General features: G+C 35.8%; 1 protein-coding gene across 15 annotated transcripts in view; it reads left to right on the forward strand.

Annotated features, from left to right (window-relative positions):
- Nucleotides 1-22,804, forward strand: part of LOC105486162 (PR/SET domain 5) — a 344,263-nt gene extending 321,459 nt beyond the window's left edge. For 2 of the 15 annotated variants that reach the window (XR_011621020.1, XR_011621030.1), the window contains exons 19-20: nt 17,497-17,599; nt 21,928-22,802. The gene's annotated coding sequence lies outside the window, so the exon portion shown is untranslated. Of the gene's footprint in view, nt 1-1,476; nt 1,572-17,496; nt 17,600-19,938; nt 19,998-20,419; nt 20,644-21,927 lie in introns of all 15 variants that reach the window. The other 13 variants (XR_011621026.1, XR_011621022.1, XR_011621017.1 and 10 more) reach the window with 13 other exon arrangements.
- The last annotated feature ends 1,872 nt before the right edge of the window (nt 22,805-24,676 follow it).

Here is a 24,676-nt window from a genome sequence, read left to right on the forward strand (position 1 = left end):
TGATGTTTATATCCTTAAAATATTTGGAACCCATTATTTTCTGTTAATTTTCATTGTCACTATTTGATTCAAGTTATCATTATTTCTTGTTTGGAACACTGCAAATTAGTTTAGACTTTCTTTCCCTGATTCCTAGTCCTCTCTCCACTGCCACCAGAAGGATCCCTGCAGAAATGTATATCTCAGTAATTATCCCACCACCCAAAGCCATCAATGTTTCTTCTTCATTTTGTAATAAAATCACTCTTTGGCTTGGCACTGAAGACCATTTGTGACTTGTTCCCAGTCAACCTGTATATCATCAGATCTTGCCAATCTCTATTCTCACCTCAACCTGCAACTGATCCAAAATGTTTGCTATTCACTGGGCATATCATATTCACCATTGTTCTGGAGGCTTTCTATGAATAGATTTCTGTTCCCCAAAAGACAATTCTAGTGAAAAGACCCTTGTGTATGATGTATCTTCTTATTCCAAATATCATGTCATCCCAAGTCTTTTTCTGACTCTTCAGTTCACAACTTCTTGGTCACCCAGGGAGAATTAGAGAACTTGCTATAGTGGAGAGAACACGGGGTCTGAAGTCAGACAAATTTGGCTTGGATTACTCACTCCACCATTATCTAGCAATGTGATCTTGATCAAGGTCCAAGATTTCTATGATCTCAATTTCTATTACTCCCAGAATAGTTGTCAAAATTAAAAAGAGATTTTGAGTAAAAATATTCAAACACCGCCTAGAATATGATAGGAATTCGATTCACATTTCCTTTACCTGTCACCTCTGTTTTGTGATAATATCCCTATAAAATCCCTGTTTTTATATCCCTATAATATATTTGTTATGTTGAATTGCATTCCTGGAATACAACATCCTTCAAGGCAAGGACTATTTAGTATTTATCTACATAAACCCAGTACCCCATGCAACGTCCACATTAAGTAGGTATTCAAAACATATGGGATGAATAAATCATAAACTGTTGCTCATATTTGTGCAAGAAGATATTAATTATTATGTCCTTGTGCCTATAAAAACATGTATGAAAAGTTCAATGTTTTATTAAAAATTATTTCATGGCTGGGTGTGATGGCTCACGCCTGTAATCCCAGCACTTTCGAAGGCCAAGCTTGGCGGATCACTTGAGGTCAGGGGTTTGAGACTAGCCTTGCCAACATGTTGAAACCCTGTTTCTAGTAAAAATGCAAAAAGTAGCTGGGTATGGTGGCACAAGCCTATAATGTCAGCTACTTGGAAGGCGGGAGCAGGAGAATCGCTTGAACCCAGGAGGTGGAGGCTGCAGTGAGCTGAGATCGTGCCACTGTACTCCATCCTGGGTGACAGAGTAAGACTCCATCTAAAAAAAAAAAAAAAAAAAAAAACTATTTTATATGTGTTAGGGGAGGACATAGAGATTTAAAAGGTGATAGAAAACCTTAGTATCAGAATTGAGAATTAAAAATATATACCACAGGGGCGGAGCAAGATGGCCGAATAGGAACAGCTCCAGTCTCCAACTCCCAGCGCGAGCGACACAGAAGACCAGTGATTTCTGCATTTTCAACTGAGGTACTGGGTTCATCTCACTGGGGAGTGCCGGACGATCGGTGCTGGTCAGCTGCTGCAGCCCGACCAGCGAGAGCTGAAGCAGGGCGAGGCATTGCCTCACCTGGGAAGCGCAAGGGGGAAGGGAATCCCTTTTCCTAGCCAGGGGAACTGAGACACACAACACCTGGAAAATCGGGTAACTCCCACCCCAATACTGCACTTTAAGCAAACAGGCACACCAGGAGATCATATCCCACACCTGGCCGGGAGGGTCCCACACCCACGGAGCCTCCCTCATTGCTAGCACAGCAGTCTGTGATCTACCGGCAAGGCAGCAGTGAGGCTGGGGGAGCGGCGCCCGCCATTGCTGAGGCTTAAGTAGGTAAACAAAGCTGTTGGGAAACTCGAGCTGGGTGGAGCTCACAGCAGCTCAAGGAAACCTGCCTGTCTCTGTAGACTCCACCTCTGGGGACAGGGCAATAACAAACACAGCCAAAACCTCTGCAGACGCAAATGACTCTGTCTGACAGCTTTGAAGAGAGCAGTGGATCTCCCAACACGGAGGTTGAGATCTGAGAAGGGACAGACTCCCTGCTCAAGTGGGTCCCTGACCCCTGAGTAGCCTAACTGGGAGACATCCCCCACTAGGGGCAGTCTGACACCCCACAACTCACAGGGTGGAGTACACCCCTGAGAGGAAGCTTCCAAAGCAAGAATCAGACAGGTACACTCGCTGTTCAGAAATATTCTATCTTCTGCAGCCTCTGCTGCTGATACCCAGGCAAACAGGATCTGGAGTGGACCTCAAGCAATCTCCAACAGACCTACAGCTGAGGGTCCTGACTGTTAGAAGGAAAACTATCAAACAGGAAGGACACCTACACCAAAACCCCATCAGTACATCACCATCATCAAAGACCAGAGGCAGATAAAACCACAAAGATGGGGAAAAAGCAGGGCAGAAAAGCTGGAAATTCAAAAAATAAGAGCGCATCTCCCCCGGCAAAGGAGCGCAGCTCATCGCCAGCAACGGTTCAAAGCTGGACGGAGAATGACTTTGACGAGATGAGAGAAGAAGGCTTCAGTCCATCAAATTTCTCAGAGCTAAAGGAGGAATTACGTACCCAGCGCAAAGAAACTAAAAATCTTGAAAAAAAAGTGGAAGAATTGATGGCTAGAGTAATTAATGCAGAGAAGGTCATAAACGAAATGAAAGAGATGAAAACCGTGACACGAGAAATACGTGACAAATGCACAAGCTTCAGTAACCGACTCGATCAACTGGAAGAAAGAGTATCTGCGATTGAGGATCAAATGAATGAAATGAAGTGAGAAGAGAAACCAAAAGAAAAAAGAAGAAAAAGAAATGAACAAAGCCTGCAAGAAGTATGGGATTATGTAAAAAGACCAAATCTACGTCTGATTGGGGTGCCTGAAAGTGAGGGGGAAAATGGAACCAAGTTGGAAAACACTCTTCAGGATATCATCCAGGAGAACTTCCCCAACCTAGTAGGGCAGGCCAACATTCAAATCCAGGAAATACAGAGAACGCCACAAAGATACTCCTCGAGAAGAGCAACTCCAAGACACATAATTGCCAGATTCACCAAAGTTGAAATGAAGGAAAAAATCTTAAGGGCAGCCAGAGAGAAAGGTTGGGTTACCCACAAAGGGAAGCCCATCAGACTAACAGCAGATCTCTCGGCAGAAACTCTCCAAGCCAGAAGAGAGTGGGGGCCAATATTCAACATTCTTAAAGAAAAGAATTTTAAACCCAGAATTTCATATCCAGCCAAACTAAGTTTCATAAGTGAAGGAGAAATAAAATCCTTTACAGATAAGCAAATGCTTAGAGATTTTGTCACCACTAGACCTGCCTTACAAGAGACCCTGAAGGAAGCACTAAACATGGAAAGGAACAACCGGTACCAGCCATTGCAAAAACATGCCAAAATGTAAAGACCATCGAGGCTAGGAAGAAACTGCATCAACTAACGAGCAAAATAACCAGTTAATATCATAATGGCAGGATCAAGTTCACACATAACAATCTTAACCTTAAATGTAAATGGACTAAATGCTCCAATTAAAAGACACAGACTGGCAAACTGGATAAAGAGTCAAGACCCATCAGTCTGCTGTATTCAGGAGACCCATCTCACACGCAGAGACATACATAGGCTCAAAATAAAGGGATGGAGGAAGATTTACCAAGCAAATGGAGAACAAAAAAAAGGGGGGTTGCAATACTAGTCTCTGATAAAACAGACTTTAAACCATCAAAGATCAAAAGAGACAAAGAAGGCCATTACATAATGGTTAAGGGATCAATTCAACAGGAAGAGCTAACTATCCTAAATATATATGCACCCAATACAGGAGCACCCAGATTCATCAAGCAAGTCCTTAGAGACACAAAGAGACTTAGACTCCCATACAATAATAATGGGAGACTTCAACACTCCACTGTCAACATTAGACAGATCAACGAGACAGAAAGTTAACAAGGATATCCAGGAATTGAACTCATCTCTGCAGCAAGCAGACCTAATAGACATCTATAGAACTCTCCACCCCAAATCAACAGAATATACATTCTTCTCAGCACCACATCGTACTTACTCCAAAATTGACCACGTAATTGGAAGTAAAGCACTCCTCAGCAAATGTACAAGAACAGAAATTATAACAAACTGTCTCTCAGACCACAGTGCAATCAAACTAGAACTCAGGACTAAGAAACTCAATCAAAACCGCTCAACTACATGGAAACTGAACAACCTGCTCCTGAATGACTACTGGGTACATAATGAAATGAAGGCAGAAATAAAGATGTTCTTTGAAACCAATGAGAACAAAGATACAACATACCAGAATCTCTGGGACACATTTAAAGCAGTGTGTAGAGGGAAATTTATAGCACTAAATGCCCACAAGAGAAAGCAGGAAAGATCTAAAATTGACACTCTAACATCGCAATTAAAAGAACTAGAGAAGCAAGAGCAAACACATTCGAAAGCTAGCAGAAGGCTAGAAATAACTAAGATCAGAGCAGAACTGAAGGAGATAGAGACACAAAAAACTCTCCAAAAAATCAATGAATCCAGGAGTTGGTTTTTTGAAAAGATCAACAAAATTGACAGACCACTAGCAAGACTAATAAAGAAGAAAAGAGAGAAGAATCAATTAGACGCAATAAAAAATGATAAAGGGGATATCACCACCGACCCCACAGAAATACAAACTACCATCAGAGAATACTATAAACACCTCTACACAAATAAACTGGAAAATCTAGAAGAAATGGATAATTTCCTGGACACTTACACTCTTCCAAGACTAAACCAGGAAGAAGTTGAATCCCTGAATAGACCAATAGCAGGCTCTGAAATTGAGGCAATAATTAATAGCCTACCAACCAAAAAAAGTCCAGGACCAGATGGATTCACAGCTGAATTCTACCAGAGATACAAGGAGGAGTTGGTACCATTCCTTCTGAAACTATTCCAATCAATAGAAAAAGAGGGAATCCTCCCTAACTCATTTTATGAGGCCAACATCATCCTGATACCAAAGCCTGGCAGAGACACAACAAAAGAAGAGAATTTTAGACCAATATCCCTGATGAACATCGATGCAAAAATCCTCAATAAAATACTGGCAAACCGGATTCAGCAACACATCAAAAAGCTTATCGACCATGATCAAGTGGGCTTCATCCCTGGGATGCAAGGCTGGTTCAACATTCGCAAATCAATAAACATAATCCAGCATATAAACAGAACCAAAGACAAGAACCACATGATTATCTCAATAGATGCAGAAAAGGCTTTTGACAAAATTCAACAGCCCTTCATGCTAAAAACGCTCAATAAATTCGGTATTGATGGAATGTATCTCAAAATCATGAGAGCTATTTATGACAAATCCACAGCCAATATCATACTGAATGGGCAAAAACTGGAAAAATTCCCTTTGAAAACTGGCACAAGACAGGGATGCCCTCTCTCACCACTCCTATTCAACATAGTGTTGGAAGTTCTGGCTAGGGCAATTAGGCAAGAGAAAGAAATCAAGGGTATTCAGTTAGGAAAAGAAGAAGTCAAACTGTCCCTGTTTGCAGATGACATGATTGTATATTTAGAAAACCCCATTGTCTCAGCCCAAAATCTCCTTAAGCTGATAAGCAACTTCAGCAAAGTCTCAGGATACAAAATTAATGTGCAAAAATCACAAGCATTCTTATACACCAGTAACAGACAAACAGAGAGCCAAATCAGGAATGAACTTACATTCACAATTGCTTCAAAGAGAATAAAATACCTAGGAATCCAACTTACAAGGGATGTAAAGGACCTCTTCAAGGACCTTTAGAAGAAAATCTAGGCAATACTATTCAGGACATAGGCATGGGCAAGGACTTCATGTCTAAAACACCAAAAGCAATGGCAACAAAAGCCAAAATTGACAAATGAGATCTAATTAAACTAAAGAGCTTCTGCACAGCAAAAGAAACTACCATCAGAGTGAACAGGCAACCTACAGAATGGGAGAAAATTTTTGCAATCTACTCATCTGACAAAGGGCTAATATCCAGAACCTACAAGGAACTCAAACAAATTTACAAGAAAAAAACAAACAACCCCATCAAAAAGTGGGCAAAGGATATGAACAGACATTTCTCAAAAGAAAACATTTGTGCAGCCAACAGACACATGAAAAAATGCTCATCATCACTGGCCATCAGAGAAATGCAAATCAAAACCACAATGAGATACCATCTCACACCAGTTAGAATGGCGATCATTAAAAAGTCAGGAAACAACAGGTGCTGGAGAGGATGTGGAGAAATAGGAACACTTTTACACTGTTGGTGGGATTGTAAACTAGTTCAACCATTATGGAAAACAGTATGGCGATTCCTCAAGGATCTAGAACTAGATGTACCATATGACCCAGCCATCCCATTACTGGGTATATACCCAAAGGATTATAAATTATGCTGCTATAAAGACACATGCACACGTATGTTTATTGCAGCACTATTCACAATAGCAAAGACTTGGAATCAACCCAAATGTCCATCAGTGACAGACTGGATTAAGAAAATGTGGCACATATACACCATGGAATACTATGCAGCCATCAAAAAGGATGAGTTTGTGTCCTTTGTAGGGACATGGATGCAGCTGGAAACCATCATTCTTAGCAAACTATCACAAGAACAGAAAACCAAACACCACATGTTCTCACTCATAGGTGGGAACTGAACAATGAGATCACTTGGACTCAGGAATGGGAACATCACACACAGGGGCCTATCATGGGGAGGGGGGAGGGGGGAGGGATTGCATTGGGAAATATACCTGATGTAAATGACGAGTTGATGGATGCAGCACGCCAACATGGCACAAGTATACATATGTAACAAACCTGCACGTTATGCACATGTACCCTACAACTTAAAGTATAATAATAATAAATAAATTTAAAAATATATATATATATATATACTACAAACCACTTATTTGGTTCCCCAAAATATACCCAAATTAATGTCCCCCATGACGTCTGTAAAGTCAGGTAGCTGATAAGAACAAGCCTATCCCTTGTTCTTAATCTCATTTTCTTGTAAAGAGTAAAAATAGAAAACAAAGCACACTCCACTGATAAGGGTTGAAATGTATTATTGAAATAAATGTGTGATTGATAGAAAAAGCTTGTGACTATTTAATCTACCAAAGCTCATCAAATTTACGATGAGCAATTGTAAAACTAGACATATAAGGTGCTCAATCAAAACAAAAATTGCTTGGAAAGGCTTTTTTATACTAAGTATTGCTAAAATGGAAGACACAAACCATATAATATACTTTTAATGAGTTAATGAGTAGTAACTAAACAAAAAGTCAAGAATCAGGACTAGTGTTCATTCAGCTATTCATTTAAAACATCAATCAATCAATATTTATTGAGTATCTGCTATATTCAGGCAATGATAGAGTTGGAAGATAAATGTTTGAAGAAGACATGGGCATTCCTTTCACAGAGCTATGCTCTAAGGTGGAGATAGACAATAAGCTAGCAAACAAATAAGTGAACACTATAACTGAAGGTTGTAAAAAGTATTTTATAAGACAAAAAGTGCTATTTTAGATATAAAGTGGGAAAAATTTACTTTATAGTAAGCATCTCTGACAAGTTGACTTTTAAGCTGATACCTGAATAAACCAGTCATGATAATTGTGCTGGTGACAGGGTATGTTTTTCATATCTTAGACATAGCACAGACTGAGCCTTCAAACTGGGAAAAACTATAATGTTCTAGTGATGGCCACAGGCCACTGTACTTGGAGAATAATGAGCAAGGGGCAGGATGGTACCAGATGAAGTTAGAGAGTTGTGTAGGGGCCAGTTATGCAGGACCTGGCAGGTTATGGCAAGAAGATAGGTTTTATTTTAGGTACAATGAAAAGAAGTTGAATGTTTTAATCAGAGGAGTAATATATTTAATTTTTGTTTCAAAGAGATCACTCTGACTTCATGGGGGATGAGCAAGAAAGGAAGCAGGAGATCAGGCATAAATGAAGGATTGGACAGAAAAGTGTGATAGGGAGAGGCAGAAGAGCCAATGGTTCAAGATACTCTTGGAAGTAACAGACAATAGTTGCTGCTGAGAGGGATATAGGAATGGGAGATTGGCTGGAGCCACAGAATGGATGGTAAGACCATTTACGGAGGCAGAGAAGTCAAGAAGAGCAACTGTGTTGGAGCTAGAGAATGGAACAGGAGAGTTCTGTTTTGGCCATGTTAAGATTGAGAAGTTTATGAATTGTCCAATTTTATATACAAGAAATAAGGAACTGACAGAAGTGGGTCTGAATAAAAAGCAAAAAGTTCCAATATCAGGCTATAGAGGAGCCATCAAAGGACTCTTAGAAGCAGAAAGTCATGAAAAGTGTCACTGCAGAATCCAAAAAAGGTGACTAGTTCAATAAGAAAGAAAAGTGAGAGAAAGCCAGACCTCTACTCAGTACTAGTGTTAATTATATTATTCTGACCTGTAAACAACTCATGTTGCATAAAAAAGGGAACTAAGGAACTTTTTGAATGATCAGTGTTATGTATGATCAGCAAGCAGAAGGAGAGATGATTGGAGATATCACATCCTTTAAAAAAAAACTCTTGAAGAGGAGTAAGAGTCAACTACTTCTAGAAAACTCTTAATAGATTAGAGAAAATGTCCTTGTTAATCACTGCAACATTAAGACTGTTGAATTAAACTGCATAAATAGTAATATTAATAATAGAGATCTTTTCACCGATTGACTTTGTTAAAGTATTAGAGATTCAGTCTTTGGTCAGATGTCTAGGGGTGAATCTAAGTTACCCAACAAGTCATTTCAAATATCACAGTCTTGCTGACAGATGGGGTTTAAGCATTTCTCATAAAAAGCTGCCAGAGCTGACTTCTGAAACTACTAAACCTTTTGCTAAACATTTACTTCTGGCAGTAACTGTGCTTTTGTGAGCCTGGGGCTAAATTTCTGGAACATGAGATGCAAAGGCAGCAGAAAGACAAACAACATCAAACTATACCTTCAGAATTCACTGTGATGATTCTCAAATCACACTTTTGATGATAATTAAGCTGAGGCACACTGGCAAAGTGACTTGCCTGAGGTCATATAGACAATTCCAAGCCAAGGTAGACCCAGTGGTTTCTGATTCCTAGTCTTGAACTGTAAACACCCAATCAGTTTAATTATTAAAATACAATTGCTACCATATGGAAGAAAAACCTAGGGGACTCAGATATCCTCTGCCTGAGTCATTAACTCTGAATAATTATTTCTTGTGATCAGGCAACCAAAAAGGAGAGAATACCTTTTGTTTTTAAAAAGATTTGGTTTTAAAAATTAACCTGTCTCTTCACAAGTTGTTAAAATCGACATAGCTCTTTCTAATAGACAAGACATTTTCTTCAGACAAGAGGTGGTAAAATTGTTGTCAGTGTACTTGGCAACTCTTCCTAAGACTATTTAGAACTTTGCCAAAAAGGCAAAACGTGTTGAAATGAAAGAGTTGCTTCAATTCACTGACCCAAGATGGTTATTTCACTGCAGAGTATTTGAGGTATAAGAACAATACAATTTACAATGAAAATCTTTAATCTTGATTCAAATAAAAAATGTCGAATGGGTCAATTTTCCCCCTAGGGTAGGAGACACCTGGTTATTGTAAGGTTATTGAAGACACCCTCAAAAGGCTGAGCTGTGAAAGGAGCAATCAATTTTTTTCCCTGTCAATTTTGGAACAGTTGTGCATAGTAACATAGACTTCATTACACAACCAGGCTTGGATCTACCCAGCAAGTCCAAGGAATTCCATGATTCTAGGTGGATGGACAAAGTTTCCAGGCTATCACTAGTGAGGCCAAATTTAAGCTAGGGCCCTAGATGTCAGCTGCTTCTGCTTTCCACAGTCATTTACAAGAAAACACAGAATAAGCTTTGGTTTCTCAGGCTCTTGGATGACTACTGGTGGGGCTAACTAACACAACTATTATAGGAATGAGAGGGGAAATTTTAGGTCCAGATTGTGTAGGGCTCAGAGTGTCTTGCTAAGTTGTCACACTAAGATGTCTCTGTATGTACTGGAGGAACATGGGAAGCTTTCAAGCAGAGAGTAACATAATCAAATTTTGTGTAGGAAAGTCCATCTAGTAGTGACATTCTGGCGAATTAAAAATGGGGAAATGCTAGGTCAGATAACTAAACCTTGGATGTGAAAGACCACATCTGACCTCAAAGATGACTAGATCTGGGGACACTAGTGTGTTCAATTCCTGCCACCTCCTACTCTTCCTCCCTTCATGAAAGAGCTCTATGTCCTCCTACAGTAGACAGGCAGATGTGGGAGAACAGGGCAGTGGAACATGTCTACTGAATGTTGCGGTCTCACATTTTCACAGTTTCACAATCAAAAAGGAAAAAAGCCTTCTTCCCATACTTCTGTTTTGAAACCTGTGGGAAGGAATCCCATTGTTTTGGTATGTGAGGTGGTCACCGTCAATGTGTCACTCTGGACAGAGAGTTAGTGCTTGAACTATCTATTGAACCTGAGGAGTAAAGGATGACAGGCAAAGAGGAACTTCCCTCAGAAACAGTCAATCCTCTTGCCAGAATAACGAAAGAAGAAATCATCATAGGTATCTGTTGTAGCTACCATTTGAACTTGTGTGTGAAAAAGAGGGGAAAGTCAAAGATCACTTATGCTTAGTTCCTAAGTGACAAAGAGGCTGAAAGTACCTCCAAGCAAGGTGCATTAGGGGAGGGAAAAAAAGGGGGGAAAAAAGATAAAGTGAGTGATAAATATAAAATTGAAAAATGTTGAATGCGAATGCTAAACTGGACAGTCACATTTGCTAAAAGGAAATAGCAATGAGGATCTGGAATTCAGAGAAGTTGGTAGAGTGAGAGATTTGGAGAAAAGAAAGATAAAGTTTAAGTTATGAAAGTACATGAAATCACTTCAGCAGAAAATGTGAGAAAAGACATGCGTTTATATTAAAGGGTTTATAAAAGAAGAAGATTTGTGACTACAGCAAAATACCACAAAAGGCAAAAGAAAAAGTAAATTCAGTGTCAGAAAACTTGCTTCACCTGACTGAATGCAGCAGAAGCTGGGGAAAATTAGAAATATTGAACAATAATATAAATTTAGTAACTAGAAAGGCTATTGTAATTCAACAGAGCAATTGTAGTAGGTAAGGTGAGTTGAAAGCTAGATAGCTTTTGTTTAAGAAAAGGCTGAGAAATGAAGCAGAGGAGAGAGTGAGTTTAATGTATTCTTTCAAGATATTTATCATAATTTACATAGGTTTATATTTTGGGGTGAAAAATAACTTGAGGTTAAATCTCAAATATTACCAAGTTCTTCCAAAAATGAAAGAAATAATAAGAACAGGTCTAGTCTGCAACAATAGAAAATTTTAATTCTGCAATAAGTAGTTGAACAATACTAGGGTACATATCACAAGTAAATAATATGGACAAGAAAAATCTACTTGTAGATTTAAATTGACAGTCTTATTATTTACATTAAAGAATTTATCAGATAATTATAACTTTTTTCTTTTCTTTTCTGTGGACACTTTATTTAATTTTAGACTCTGGGTGCATGTGCCGGTTTGTTATATGGGTATACTGCTTAATGCCAACGTTTAGACTTCTAGTGAACCCATCACCAAAATAGTGAACATTGTGGTCAATAGGTAGTTTTTCAACACTCACCCCCTCCCCATACTCCTCCCTTTTGGAGTCCTGAGTGTCTATTATTTCCATATTTATGTCCATGTGTACTCTTTGTTTAGCTTCCACTTATAAATGAGAATATGAGTTATTTGATTTTCTGTTTCTGAATTATTTCCCTTAGGATAGTGGCCTCCAGCTCCATCCATATTGTCGTGAAGGACATTTTTTCATTATTTTTATGGCTGCATAGTATTCCATGGTGTATATACCATATATTCTTTAGCTAATCAATCATTGGTGGACACTTAGCTTGATTCCATTACTTTGCCATTGTGAGTCATGGAATAATATCACAATAGTATTGTGATAAACATATGAGTGCTGGTGTCTTGATGAAATGATGTCATTTCCTTTGGGTGAATACCTAGTAGTGGGATTGCTGGACCAAATGGCAGTTCTAATTTTAGTTCTTTAAGAACTCTTCATACTGTTTTCCATAGGGATTGAACTAATTTACATTCCCACCAAGAGTGTATAAACATTCCCTTTTCTCTGCATCATCCCCAACATCTGTTATTATTCATTTTTTTTTTTTTTTACTTTTTAATAATAGTCATTCTGACTGGCATAAGTTGGTATCCTATTGTGATTTTAATTTGCATTTCACTGGTGATTAGTAATGTTGAGTATTATTTTCACATGTTTGTTGACCACTTGTATGTCTTCTTTTGATAAGGGTCTGTCCATGTTCTTTGCCCACATTTTAATAGGGTTATTTGTTGTTGTTGTTAGTTTGTTGAGTTCCTAGGAGATTATGGATATTAGTCCTTTCTCAGACGCACAGTTTGCAAAAATTTTTTTCCCATTCTGTAAGTTGTCTGTGTAGAATGTTGATTTTGTTTTCTTAAGTCCCATTTGTCTACGTTTGTTTTTGTTGCATTTGCTTATGAGGTCTTAGTAATAAATTCCTAGGTCACTGTTCAGAAGAATTTTTCCTAGGTCTTCTTTTAGGATTTTTATAATTTCACGTCTCACAATTGAGTCTTTAATCTATCTTGAGTTAATATTTGTATATAGAGTGGGACAGAGGTCCAGTTTAATTCTTCTGCATGTGAGTAGCCAGTTTTCTCAGCACTATTTTTTGAATAGGGTGTTCTTTGAACATTGTTAGTTGTGTCAATTTTGTGAAGATCAGTTGGTTGTAGGTAAATGGCTTTACTTCCTGGTTCCTATTCTGTTCCAGTGATCTATGTGTTTATTTTTATATCAGTGCTATGCTGTTTTGGTTACAATAGACTTGTAGTATAGTTTGAAGTCACATAATGTGATGCCTCTAGCTTTGTTTGGGTTATTCAGGGTCTTTTTTGGCTCCATATGAATTTTTGAATTATTTATTCTAATTCTGTGAAAAATGATTTTGGTAATTTGATAGAAACAGCATTCAATCTGTAGATTCCTTTGGGCAGTATAGTCATTTTAGTGATATTGTTTCTTCCTATCCATGAGCGTGGAATGTTTTTACATTTGCTTGTGTCATCTACAATATCTTTCATCAATGTTTTTCAGTTTTTCTTGTAGAGATCTTTCACATCCTTAGTTAAATGTACTTGTAGGTATTTTATTTTTTTGCGTGTGGCTGTTGTAAATTGGATTGAGCTTCTGATTTGGTTCTCAGCTTGAATGTTGGTGTATTGAAATGCAGCTGATTTTTGAGCATTAATTTTGTATCCTGAAACTTTACTGAGATCATTTATCAGGTTTAGGAGTTTTTTTGGAGGAATCTTTAGAATTGCCTAGGTATAAGATCATATCATCAGCGAACAGAGATAATTTGACTTCCTCTTGTCCAATTTGGACACCTTTCCTTCTTTTGACTGATTGCTGTGGCCAGGACTTCCAGTACTATGTTGAATAGGAGTGATTGAGAGTAAGTTTTCTCATCTTGTTCTAGTTTTTAGGGGAAAATGCTCTCAATTTTCCCCATTAAACATAGTGTTGGCTGTGGGCTTAGGAACTATACTGCCCATAGTAATCTACAGATTCAATGTAATTCTTATGAAATTACCAAATGACTTTTCACAGAATTAGAATTACATATATCTTTATATTTCGAGGCATGTTTGATGCCTCATTTGTTGAGGACTTTTATCATGAAGGGATCTTGAATTTTATTGAATGCTTTTTCTGCAACTGGTGAGATGATAATATGGTTTTTGTTTGTCATTCTGTTTCACATTTATAGATTTGTATATATTGAACCATCCTTACATCCCTGGAATAAAGCTAACTTGATTGTGATGAATTCTTTTTGATGTGCTGCAGAATTTGGTTTGCTATTAGTTTGTTAAGGATTTTTGTGTCTATGTTCATCAGGTGATTTTGCCTGTAGTTTTCCTTTTTTGTTGCTGTGTCCTTGCCAGATTTTGGTATGAGGATGATACTGGTTTCATAGAATGTTTTAAGGAGGAATAACTCTTCCTGGATTTTCTGAATAATTTTAGTAGTTTGGTACCAGATTTTCTTTTTGTGTGGTAGACTATGGGTATGAATGCATCTGGTCCTGGGTTTTTTCTTGTTGGTAGATTTTTTTTGTTTGTTTCTCATTCAATTTCAATTTTTTTCTGGTTTAATCTGGGGAGGTTGTATATTTTCAGTAATGTATCCATTTTCTATAGGTTTTCTAGTTTATGCACATAAAGGTGTTCATAGTAGTCTAGAAACTAAGATGATCTTTTGTATTTCTCTGGTATCAGTTGTAGTATCACCTTATCATTTCCGATTGTGTTTAGTTGAATCTTCTCGTCTTTTTTGTCATCATTTTAAATTAAGAACCAACTTTTTGTTTTGTTGATCCTTTGTATAATTTCTTTGCTCTTCATTTCCTTTAGTTCTGTTCTGATCTTTTTAAATTATTTTCTTCTGCTGGCTTTGAGTTTGTTTTTTTCTTGTTTTGTAGTTCCTTGAAGTGCAATATTAGGTGGTTAATTTGAGATCTTTTTATCTTTTTGATGTAGTAATTTAGCACCACAAATTTTTGTCTTTACACTGCTTTGGAGATTTTAGTTTGTTATGTCTCTATTTTCATTGTTTTCATTTTTTTTTTAAATTTATGCCTAAATTTATTTGTTTACCCCAAAATTTCTCAGGGGCAAGTTTTTTAGTTTCCATGTACTTGTGTGGTTTTGAGAATTCCTGTTTGCCTGAAGTTGTGAGAGCAGAGGGGCTCACTGACAATTTGGTGGTCAGCAGATTGTCAAGAAAGTGAGGAGAGCAGAGAAGCACCCCTATCTACCTTTCCGTTGGGGTTGATCTCTGCCAGACTCTTGCTGCTTTCCTTTTCTGTGCCCCAGCTTCTTCCCATGGGCTCTCCAACAGGTCCTGTCTCTCTTCCCTCATTTGGAACCTAAACATTCACCTGTAACTTTAGTCTTTCTGAATACAACTAGCATCTGACTTCCCTAGTTAACCATCTTGAAAAACATTTAAAAAAACAATTTTTCAGAAAAAAAAATATGCTCAGTGTATAAACCCTTTGCTTGTCTGGAGAATTTGCTTCTGTTGGAGTCTTGGCTGGAGATGGGGTACATTAGTTAGCTGAGGCTGATGTAACAAAGTACCACAACCTGGATGGCTTAAACAAAAGAAATGTCTTACTTCTGGAGGACAGAAGTCTAAGACCAAGGCACTGGCAGGATTGGGTTCTGTGGGCCTTCTGAGGGCTATGAGGAAGACTCTGTTCCATGCTTCTACCCCAACTTCTGGTGGTTTGCTGACTATCTTTTGAATTCTTCGGTTTGCCCAGTTTCAGATATGTCTTTATGAGCAGCGTAGAAATGGACCAATACACTGCCCTTCTTTGTCTTTTTATTAACTGTTACTGGTTTAAAATCTGTTTTATCTGATAAAAGAGTAGCAACCCCAGCTCTGTGCTGTTTTCCATTTGCATGATGTATCTTTCTTCACCCCTTTACGTTGAGCTTGAGGGTGTCCTTACAGATTAGGTGGGTCTCTTGTAGCAGTAGATGATTGGGTCTCTCTTTGTTTTTCGCCTATTTATCCAATTTGCCAATCTATATATTTTAAGTGCAGCATTTAGACTGTTTACATTCAAAGGTAATATTGATATGTGAGACTTTGCTTCTGTCATAGTTTGTTAGGTAGTTACTTTGAATCACCCAATCTCTGCCTTAATATTCACATGGAATTCACCCTGTGTGCTTGTCTGTCTCCAAATTTCCCCTTTAATAAGGACGTGCATCATATTGAATTAAGAGCCCACCTTACTCAAGCACGACCTCATCTAAACTATTATTATATATAAATATGTCTCTAATGACCCTATTTCCAAAGGTCACATTCTAAAGTACTTAGGATTAGGACTGCAACAAACAGATGTTGTCAATACACAATTGAATGCATAAGACTTTGAGGCTTTGCTTCCAATATGGGATTGATATCCCCAAACCCATATGAAGTGTCTTCTCTCTGAGACTTTTAGCCTGAATCTACTAATGTGAAGGAGGAGAGTTAGCTGCTGTGGCAGATGCTATTTTGCTAATGTTCCATAGAAGAGAAGGCAGTGAGGTTGAAAGTTGAGGGGCTCAGTGGGGAGGATACAGTTGTGGTTGCACCAGGGATAGCATTTTAATTTTGTCTGGGTTCTTGATGACCTACATTCCCTTGGTTCCTTCCTATTCTTTTAGCTTTATTTGCCCACGTGTCTCCAAAATTTTGAGTTGTTTAATAACTTCCCAGTGAAAGTCCTGTTTGGCTCCAGTTAGCCAGAGTTAGTTTCTGTTGTGTATAAGCAATAAACTTGTCAAGTGCACATAGTTCATGATATTTTATATCTTTTGGATTCATCCTACATTAAAAAGTAAGAAAATAATTCAATTGCATAAATCAGAAAATTCTTTAATTAGACCTTTAAGGTTAAACAGCCATTACGATGAACAAATTCCATGGTACTGGAAATAATATGGTTTTGTTTCTAATTGAGTTTAAGGTAACTAGCTTCAATCTGAGTAAATGAGACCTATATTATGATTAAATTATATATATCATTGAATTCAATTCAACTGACTTCATTATCAGGTAACTTCAGGTATAGTTACTGTTTTTTGTTTTTTTCTTATAATTTAAAAAATACTTTCAAGTTTTTGCTTAAAAGTATTTGTCTTCTCATCAATTAATAATTTAAATCCCAGATCCCACATTAAAGTGCAAATACTCAATATTTTATTTTATTCAAAATTTTTATTACAAAAAGCAGTTTTATTTAGAAAGATCGAAATGATTGTAAGCTAACTAGAATAGCTAGGTTACACAAGAAAGGACTCTTTAACATTCCCTCTTTGATGTCCTCTAAGATTTGGATCCCATTTATTTGTGCTTTGTTCTTGTTTTAGACCTCTAACTTCAGACTTCAGTTAAGCAGAAACATGGCTTACAGTATTTTAAATTTAAGTTTCTTCATATTAATAAAAAAGTTATAGCATGTGATAACTAAAAATAAAAAAGAACACATGAAATTTCTATAGTATTTGAAAATAGCATCTCTATTTATCTACTATATATTTTTCAGAGATAACACTAAGTTAATTAGGGCTTATGAGACACATTTACAATTATAATGCAGTGATTCAAAAATTAACTACATTTATGTTAAAACATCTTTTTCTCCCATACAGAAAAGGCACTATTGAAGAATTATGCTACTATTCCTTGCTGAGATGGATGAGGGAAGGAAAAACATAATCTTATTAACTTTTAAAATTATACTTCATTTATGAGGTAAGGAATTTATGAAATGAAACATTAAGCATCATATTTCAGGTCAATTTTGTGATATAAATCAGTTGTATTTATAGATTCAAAGCTAAGCTTGAAAAAAGTCTCAGAAGCTAAGGGGTTGATGACCCTATAAACTGTAAAATGTGTTAACACCAATAAATTCTGCTCCCTCAGTTCAAAGGGCATTTGATTATACTCTGCACTGTCAGTGCTACTCACATCGGAGCTCATCTCGGAATGATAAACAAGGCAGGCCTGTAATGTATACCAGAGAATGACAAGATGCACCTGTCCCTACAAGTTTTGAGACAAAACAGTAGGCACTCACAGACAGCTGTGAGAAAGTCTACTCATAGGCTCACCAACAGGCAAGAAGAAACACCCGCAGCCAGTTTAGACTACAACATCATAATGTTTGCATTGGTATATCTTTTATTTTTCTGAGATTATTTTGAATAGAAAATTATGTTGGCTAAAATCTAATAGTAAAATTCCTTTGTGTATAATAAAGGACTGTTGATCTCTGGTGGCTTTCATTTCTATGCACAACATTTTAAAGTATTTTAATAAGTATTATGTAAATAAATGCTAATAAATATTCAATTGGCAGAACATGAATTATGATATACTAACCTTTAAATAATTTGCCTTATGGTTTTTTTATCAGTATGATTTTTAAACATTCTGAGAGATTGATTTATACCTCTTTAAGAAGGAAAAATTTTTTGCCTTAATAGAAATTTTTCCAGGCCTGAATGTTTTACTTTGCTCATTTATGCTTAATCATGCATATCTCACAAAGAACCACCCCAACAAAACAGATAACTATTTAAAACTTATTACAAGATGACTAATTGAAATACTGTATGTTCAGTTCTTATTTTTAACAGCTGGTACTTGTGCTGGTTTGTTATCAAAGGAATATTTACTGAGTATTTGGTATTACTTATTATTTGGAACATACATAGGAAATTATTTCTGCTTTCTTGTTATGTATATTCTGAAGAAAATCTGTGTAACCTCCTTTGCAGAATGTGGTGTTTTGTTTGTTTATTCATATCTATTTTATTCTAAAAATTAATTTGAAACAGATTTTACATTCTTGGAGCATTGATTTCAATTTTTTGGTCTGTTTTTTCATGATTCTGAGAAAAATTACAACCAAAACAGAAATTTCATATTTTAGTCTGAAAAATGTATCTTGACAATTTTTTTAAGTTAGGAATTTCAAGTCAGAAATTTCTGTGACCCCATTATATTTTGACAGACATTATTATTTCATTTTAGAGCTTGCAATTTTCATTGAAATTATCCATTTTGAAATGACTATGGAAAAAACCCTTACAACTTACTAATTCATTATTAGGTTGATTACAGAGTCAACTATTCAATACTTTGTGTTTGCATATTTTGTGAAACATAGTATCGAGTTGGATTTTAAATATTTTTGCTATGTTAATTTCTAAAGGAAGGATTTTGGGTCATGAGATGAATTTAATAAATTGCAATTATTTGGAGAAAGTCTGTGAATCAATTTAATAACTTAATAGTTTTAAAAGTCTTCAATAAAGTTAAAGAAAATAAGTATTTTCTTTAACGCACACTTGAATGTAAGGCACGCTTAATATAAAAGATTGTCTTACGTTCAAATAAAATGAAACAAACATGAAAATTATGAGAATTAGTTTCCTTTTTATTGGTGTTGACAAATCTAAATAATTACTTACTGCAATCTGTTCTATCTTGATTAACACTATGGTAGACTATAATTAAAGTAAAATATGTTAGAATTTCTACAATATATTTTATTCTATATTGTATATTTCTTGTAGGAATACATCTCAATGGAGAGTGTTATATTCCCATAGCTACAATTAAAGAATAAGATATTGATCTGATAAATGGTTACTCAGTAAATGCAATGTTGCTCATTACTATGATTATTTCATGGAGTATTAGTCTATTTTATTTTATTATACTTTAGACACTTAGAATATTCATAGTGTTCTTGGTATGTGGAAAGATAGTGCTGACAACTCATATAATTTAGAGACTGGCTTTACCCTGTATTGGATAACAAAACTTATTAACAGTAACCAGTCATGTGTTTTTTCCTAGAGAAGAGTAAACAAATCAGAATTCTCTTTAATAAATGCATTAATGACCCAACCAAAGTAGAGGCTTAAGTCCCTTTCAGTTTTATTAATCTTTTTTTGCTTTCCTGGCAATTTTTGCATAAAGCTCTTGTTGGATGTTGGTAGAAATTTATTTTTTAAATATATTTTTGTTCCTTGTCAACATCTTTTCACCAGTCAGACCATTTTATGTTCCTTTGGTAGATTTTGTAGGAGAGCAGTTGTCATCTATGGAAAATTACCGACAATATTAACAATGCCAGGTGAGAGTAATTACAGATGAATGTGTCAAATACATGTTGGACATGTGGTATCAGCGTGTGCATGAATTACATTCCTGTCTTCTCACAAAGATCGATTTTCTCTGTTTCCTGTAAATGGTGCATTCACTGGGTATTGCTCTGCTGTATGCAACGCATGCCACATTTTTGGCGTTCAATGGATATTGAAATCATAATAAAAGAGTAGGCTTTTTTTCTTTTTTAATATAGTGACACAACGGATGTTTTCAAACACTCTTTCATAATATATTTAAAGAATACAGTTGTGGGTAGAATTTAAAATGGCTATTGAGAATATCAACAACAAATACTTTATATTTTTTAATATTTTGAAAACTAGGATTTCTGTCTCCCACCAAAATAAATGACTCTCTCTTTCTGCTTGGTCCTTGCATTTTTAACAGTCATCTCCCTTGCCACCGAAGGGTTCACAATGCTTGCAATACACACCTGTGGTCTACACATGAATTTCTCATCATGTTCAGTCATAATAGGTGTAAAAAACCTAATTTTGGGTAATTTGTCATTGGAGAAAGTGAAAATAGTTTGTATTAATAAAAGAAACTATGAGATACTTCCCACGTGTTCTGCAGACCATGGAATTGTATGAAACTCTTGTAAAAGCAAGGTGAGTGTATCCAGATATAGTTCAATGGGGCAATAAGACCATAGCCATCAATTATTTGAAGAAAGCCTGTCTGGACACAGTCATGCCAAGCACCTGAATCCACTTTAATGGTGGAAGTGGACACATATGCTTGGGAGTTCAAATCCTTTATGAGTAACACTCACTTATGATATATAGACAGAATGCAAAACTATGGATTTTTTTTTCCTTTAGCAATGTGATTATTCTGAAGTACATGCCTTATATATCCTTTTGAATGTAGTAACATTGTGATTGTTATTTAGAAATACTTAGAAGCTAATCTTTGTTATGGTACCAAAGACAATAATTGGTCCTTTCACATAATCTGGCAAGTATAATTGTTTCCTTGTTAAAAAATTAGGAACTTTAATTGATTCATATTAATATTGAAATAGTATTTCTCTTAACAAACTTGGTTGGAAGAGTCTCATCACCTTTGGACAGACTCATTCCCAGGAGCACCTGTATTGTCAATATTATATCTCATTCTCACAAAAAAGATGATGGAGTAAATGATATTTGATGGTAGAGCAATGTGATTTAAAGCTTATTACTAGATTCAGGTTGGACATACTTATTCATTTTAAAATGAAGAACATGTATAAATTTACTAAAAACCCAAACATTCTTAGATTCAAACATCTTTGGACATAAGCATATTCATACTATCCCGTGCATGCATTCCTTTCTTTCACTCTGTAACTACCATTTTGAAATGCAGTGAAATATGCAGATGGCTAAGAGAGCCGCAAAATACATTATAATTGATAAAGAATGTAATTACATCAGAAATAAATGTACTTTTTCTGAAAATAGAGATGGTAATTAAATAAGAGAAAACACTTTTTATTCTGATTTTTGCTAAATTAATCACACGTATTTTCACAGCATATATATATAATATTACATGTACACACATAGTATATAGGTAGTTTATAATTAGATTTTTGTATATCTCTCCTTATGAATTAAATAATTAAATCTCAAAATTTCAAGTGTTAAATATATTAATCATAATGCATTAGGAATAAAATATAAACATTTAAACTCAAATGATGTTATAAAATGAAATATGCAAAGTACAGTTTTCAAAGTATGCTCCTTTCGTCTAGAAACCAGTTTCCTAAAACTCTTTAGTCTCATATAACCCATCATCATCTTGAGAGGCTCATAATTTAACTTAATATTCTTTGTTCTTTCCAAATAGTGTTTCCTAACCAGATAATTTTGATTTTTGTTTTGTTTTGTTTTCCATTATTTCAGCTTTGGCAATGAAACCACTCAGTGACGACCTGGGAAACAGAGAAATCAGACCTATGAGATTTGTGGAATCTAATATAGTTTCACTGCAGGGGATTTCAACGTGTAAATCCTAAATGCAAGAAAAAGAGCCCTAACGGTTAACGTTTACGTACTTTTTTTTAATTTTAAAAATTCCAGGTTCCCATCAAAATCTATCAATTCCTGGGCAGCACCGTAGTGTGCACATGGGGACAAATAAAGTAAAGCTAAAAGAGCAAAATATACATGAAATATGTACAGCTTGTGCAATTATGAATACTTTTTAAAATCTCCTCAGGATTTGTATCAACTTATAGCCGAAAGTTTTTTCTTTCATCGAATCCCTCAAAGCACCTCCAAGAAAACAGCTCTTGGAATTTGAAATTCAATTCTAAAGCCTGTGGCAAGTCTGGAGCACTCTGGCTTCATGCGCATGCTGTGTCTACTACTGTGCTCGTTAATGCCTTCCTTGGGGAACCACTCAGTCAGTCACCTTTCCATGTAGCTGGAATTCAGCAGTATTTATTTTTTCCCTCTTTGTTCTTCACTTCTCAAGTCTTAAAACTGACATCTGAGGAAATTGTGAGATATGTGAGAAAGGAAGAAAAATAGAAATAAAACCATGACCATATATTAACTAAAAAGCAGGAATAAAACAGCATGCAAGTGTGTGATTTTTAGTACAAAAAAATTAAGGAAACAAAAGGAAATGGAGCATTATTAATATCTACTCCAATTGAATATCAGGCATGAATAACTGTAACCTTTAGTACCACTAAACTGTAAAATTATTACCAACAGGATATGGTAGGATCCTATTTTTCGAGTCATTGAAAACAAAAAAAAAGAATTATAGGGTATATGTGGGTGAGAAAGCAGGCCAAAGGCTTATTAGCTCCATCTTCTGCATCTCATATGATGCCATGGACTTCAGTTAAAAAAAAATAGATCAGAAAGACTGAAAAGTGTTCAAATTACTAGTCTCCTAAAACAGAGGTATAGAGATATCTTTTGCAGTGATAGGTAATTCTTTCTCTTCAATTGCTACTCTAAGTAATTACCTACATAGAACAAACTACATTTAAGAAGAGAGATTGATAATTTTCATCATTGATTCCATAACTTTCCTTTTGTTTTTTTCCCCACTTTGAATTTGAAACAAGGTAACAAGAATTATAAATCACTTTAATGTCTATATTTATGGCTGGCAATACGGAGGCCATGTGGGACAGGGCAGGGGGGCAGAGTTTCAATGTTTAACACTCACAGTGATTCATGAAGGAATGTTTCATCTTTGATGTAACTCAGGGATTTAGGGACAAGCAAAGCCTCTACAGGAAGGGCTCCAAGCAGATCAATGTGGCACCAAGGTTATGATGCTAAAGATTGAAATAGTGGCAGTGAAAGTTTAGATTTGAAAACCATAGGGGACGTTAGAGAAAATAAAAGCATAGTAGGTTCAGATTTACAAAGATTGTGCTAGAATGGCTTTGCTTGTAGTCAATGGGGTGAATAAGTAAATGATCCTCAATTACTTGATTTACTTTTACTAAAGGTTGTATGATATCACGATTGAGTGCTTCTATATGAAAACCAGAGGTCCTTAAAAATGGAGCAATTTTATGGGCTTGTAAATGGGGCAGACACTTTGAAGAACAGTTTGGCAGTTCCCCAAAATGTGAAACATAATATTACTATACGATTCAGCAATTCACTCCTGGGTATATTTCCCCAAGATAATTGAACATAAGTACCCACAAAAACTTGTACATTAATATTCATAGCAACATTATTCAAAATAGCCAAAAAGCAAAAACATCTCAAATGTCTATCAAATAAAGAATGGAAAAACAAAATGTGGTATACATATATATATATATTCATACAATGGAGTATTATTCAGCCATAAAGATGAATTAAGTACTGATACATGCTACAGCATCAATTAAAACATTAGGCTTGAAAACATGCTTAGTAAAGAACCCAGCCACAAAAGGCCATACATTATATGATTCCATTTATATAAAATATCCAGGCCAAGTAATTTCATAGACACAGAAAGTAGATTAGTGGTTGCCAGGCACTAGAGAGAGACGGGAGTGGGGTGCGACTACTAAAGGGTATTGGATTTCTTCTTTGAAACCATGAAAATATTCTGAAAACAGGTAATGATAATGGCACAGCTCTGTTAATACACTATGTATCACTGAATTAAATGTTTTAAAAGCACAATATGTACACATGTCAATGGGAGAAGAAGGTCTTGAAGTATTACAGTGAAAAGTTGCCTGTATTAGAACTTTGCACTTAGTTCTTTTATTTTAAAAACAAAAGATTGCAATTATAAATTGTAAATATACCTTTACTTCCAATGTTCCTTTAATTCTGTGTTATGATTGCCATGCCAAAAATCTGGTGACATTTCTAAGAAATGCACACATGCTATAGTAAATGTGAGTAGCTAGAAAAAAAATTGCCTGTAAGGGAAAATATGAATGCCATGAGAATATCATATGCCAAGTACAAGAATTATTATAAACTCATTGTGTAAATATTCCTAGTTTAGTAAAAATGCTATGACAGTTATCACTAGGAAGCATGTGATAAGGTCAATGAGTTTAAGCTGATAAAGAGTTTTGAGAAAATTAAAAGATATGCTATATAATGTTTATGATGGAACTCAATAATCCAAAAAAAGTGATTATTGAAGGAAAGGTTTTGGGTAAAATGG

Source organism: Macaca nemestrina, chromosome 3 (assembly GCF_043159975.1).
Source record: "Macaca nemestrina isolate mMacNem1 chromosome 3, mMacNem.hap1, whole genome shotgun sequence".
NCBI lineage: Eukaryota > Metazoa > Chordata > Mammalia > Primates > Cercopithecidae > Macaca > Macaca nemestrina.